The sequence below is a fragment of the Nematolebias whitei genome, chromosome 16 (assembly GCF_014905685.2).
Source record: "Nematolebias whitei isolate Nwh7 chromosome 16, NemWhi1, whole genome shotgun sequence".
In the NCBI taxonomy this organism is placed as follows: Eukaryota; Metazoa; Chordata; class Actinopteri; order Cyprinodontiformes; family Rivulidae; genus Nematolebias; species Nematolebias whitei.
In genome coordinates, this window is record NC_056513.1 from 30,931,115 (window position 1) to 30,934,912 (window position 3,798).

General features: G+C 36.9%; 1 long non-coding RNA gene across 1 annotated transcript; it reads right to left on the minus strand.

Moving 5' to 3' along the window:
* Positions 1–1,639: 1,639 nt before the first annotated feature.
* LOC119423164 lies at positions 1,640–3,506 on the minus strand. The gene is made up of 4 exons (XR_005187441.1): positions 3,324–3,506; positions 2,805–2,897; positions 2,334–2,432; positions 1,640–2,251 (listed from the first exon to the last, which is right to left on the minus strand). It is a non-coding gene; the product is annotated as an uncharacterized LOC119423164 (long non-coding RNA).
* Positions 3,507–3,798: the final 292 nt, after the last annotated feature.

Below are 3,798 nucleotides of genomic sequence, written 5' to 3' on the forward strand. Positions count from 1 at the left end.
AATTACATTTTGACTAGTCAAAATGTAATTCAAGATATCTTAAATGACGTCACATTATTTGTCATTTGACGGGTCAAACATCCGTAATTACAATTCAAGATATCTCAAATGTAATTATGACTAGTCAGAATGACACTTTTAGATATCTTGAATTAAGAAATGACGCGTAGGACCCGCGGCTGCTACTTAGCTGTTCAAACAGCTGCCTGCAGAATTTTGGGTGGCTGCAATGGCGCTAGCTGTTCTGGACAACATTGTTAGAAAATGCCACAACTTCCTGTGGCTATAGTGTTAGACAGTGAGGAAAATGGCTCAGTCTCTGCGCTGTTGTTTTTGTTCAGTTCCTGGTTGTTCTTGTGGGGCAATAAAACCACCGTATCTGTCCTACCATGCTTTACTACACTCTCACAGCCTGCTTGAGTCACCATAATTAGTCAGTGTCTTACCTGAGAGAAGACTGACTGGCTTTTGGATTTTTGTATGTGAATGTGAGGCCCATGTTTGTTTGTTTTGCAATTCTTAAGTATTATTCATATTTATTTTTGTTAATTTCATATTTATATTCCAGGTTGAAGGTGACAGTTGAGTCTTGTGTAGGTTCTGTTTCACAGTGCTTACTGGTAAACAAACCCAAGTGTCTTTTCTGTGTATAAATGATGTCCTTGGGTGAAAGTCCTATGGTGGTGTTGCAGTAAGTTTATAAAATAAAAATAACATCCATACCCAAGCTTGTCACATGTAAATTGTTCTAGTGTTACGTAATTACCAGTAGATAGTTAATGTTTTGAATTATTTTAAACATTCTTCAATTAAAACACACTTGAGCAGCATACTGTACTGTTTTGTTATTTGTGGATTGATTCAGTTGAATTACAAGGAAAACAAGTGCAATTTACAATATCTAGTAAAAACAAAAAACATGTAACTTTTTAAGTTAACATTTTATAACTGTACACTATAAATTGATAGTGGATTATAGATATTTTATCAAATTATGTAATTTCAAATTAAATAAATTGGCACATTTATGTATTTTTCATGAATAACTATTTACAGTATTTACATCTAAAAAGTTAAGTCTGGACATTCAAAAAAACAAAACAAACAAAAAAAAAGAAGAAGGTAGAAACGTTTCGTCTTTCATTCGAAAGGCTTCTTCAGTCTGAGGTGCTGCTCAAAGTCAAAGTCACTTTTATTGTCAAAAACTGCAACATGTACAGGACATACACAGGATTGAAATTACATTTCTCTCAGACCCCGGTGCAACAATAACCATTTAACATTAAAACATTTATTAAACATAAGCATAAAATGAAGTAATAAATGGTTCACACATTTACACATGGTTGTCAGCAGCAAACTGGTTGATCCACTCTGAGAAGGTGCTATTTAAGAGACTGAGCTGAAAACAGCACCTCAGACTGAGGAAGTCTCTTGGATGAGAGACGAAACGTTTCTACATTTTGTGTGTTTGTTTTGTTGTTTTGCTTTTTGAATGTCCAGAGGACCAGACTTAACTTTTTTAGATTTTCCTACCTGGATCATTGAGCAGCATCAGGATATAGTATTTACAGTGATTCACACAGATTGAGACTGATTAAAAATATGAAGGAACAAAAGGGTGATTTATACATTTTATGTTTCTTGCTGCATTGATATAAACACATGGATGAAGGTGTTGAAGTAAAACATGTCCAGTTTAGACTTCATCTGATCAATCAATCGATCATCAATCCATTCATCACACCATACCCGTTCAACAGTTATTGTTTAGTGTACCCCCTGATCATCTGAGCTGCCAGTGCTATCAGCAGACTCCTCCTCCGCACTTCCTCTGTAAGCAACACGGAAAGTGGAAACAGCTCGCAGTAAGCCTTGATTGTCGAAGCTGTACCCACGCGGGACATCTGGACTGCTCCCTGGTTCTGGCCTGTACTTCATGTGACACTTGCAAAGACTGAAGGTGCATAAGTTGATCAAGTGTGGACACAAAACACATGTTGGGAAGACTATGCAGCATCGAAGGAAGAGCAGGGAGGTCTGGAGCCATGTGGTGCAGAATGATGCTGCGCAGGACTTCTCAGGTGGACACTGGTGAGACCTCAGTGAGCCCTGTGGCACAGGCCCAAGTCTGGATGGTACCAGCTCCAAAGCTGAGAGACCATCTCTAGGATAAGTGTGATAAGTGGTTGAGACGCCAGCTGGTGCTGTTTTTCTCCCGATGCCAGGATGTCAGGATCTGGAAGTGGTCCTACAAACACACGAGTGACAGAATCACAATAAGTTTTGACAAAGGAAACATGGACATAAAAACATGAACCCAAAGGTTATACCTGTGAAAGCTCTGTAAAGCGTGGAGTGCAAACATCTTTTCACCACAGTTTTGGGCTTTCACACCACCACCACCTCGCTGGCAGGTTCAGGATGGATTCCTTTACAAGAAATAAACATAAAAATACGTCAAAATAAAAAATAAATAAATGTAAAGAGACAAATGAGCAATTTGGTAGGACACAATGAGACAGATCTGAGAGTTAAGATTTTTACTTAACTTGCAAATATTACTAAGTCATAGAGGTTGAACCTGCATTATTCATTACCTACAAAAACAAACAATTCTAAACAAGTTAGGAGAGAAAAATATATTTGACACAAGTAATATTGAGACTATGACAAATTTCACATGGCACTAATAATATACAGGTGGGAAAGTTATTTCAGTTATTGTGATGAGAATCATAACCATCATATACTAAATAATATAACAGAAAAGAATGTGTTCCACTCTTATTTTATTTTTTTACCTGTGTTCTTTGTCTGTGCCTTCTTTGTAAATTTCTTGTGCGGGCCAGTACAGGAGGACCAGTTGGCAGCTGGAGTTGGGAGTAGTGGGCAGTCTGGTAAAAAAAAAGTGCAACTACATGGTTACAAAAACCTTCACCAGCTGCACTTCTGCAGAAATAAGACAACATTTCTTTTTTCAACACCCAGTGAGATCTAAAATAGATCTGATTTTAGCACACACACACATATATATAATTAATACTTGTTATAACATATTTAGCTTTAAACAAGTAATAGATTGTATAATAGATGGATTCACTTAACACATCACCTTACATATACACAGCACGCTACATACACATAAACATATGTTTGGCACTAATGGAACCTCATAAAAATATAATTAAAGATTTTATATCATGTCTGTCTCAAACACTCCAAATAATGTAGCACACTAAATTAGGCTTCTTTATCACGATGTTTATGCGCTTCATATGTTGTAGCTAACGGTTAGCTTGCTAAGCTACGTCTTTTCTTACCTTGACAGCTGTGGAGATTTTCTTCATGGAAGAACTTTTATCCTTTCAAGTTTATTAGTTCGAGAATTCGCCGCTGCGATTTCCTCCTCAGCAGCGAAAGAAAAGATTGGCAAATTAAGCAAAGATGTTGAAAAGAGAGACATTTCTCCTCAGTGCAAAAGACTCGCAAAGCAGGAAGTGTCGGTTTCCGGTTGTCGTGAAAAAGACGTCGCAAAAGAGTATTCTTGTTGCAGATACAATAAATAATCCGAGCTGCCGCGTTAAAAATCATGTTAAAAATACGAGCGTTGTGTTGGACTGACCTGATTTTGCAGATTATAAAATAAAAAGGCTACAATGCTTTATGATTTTTCCGCCAAAATGCTACGTAAATCTGTGACGTTTTGACTAGTCAGAATAACAATTCAAGATATCTTGAATGTCATTCTGACTAGTCAAAATGTGAATTCAAGATATCTTAAATAGAAAAGCCGTG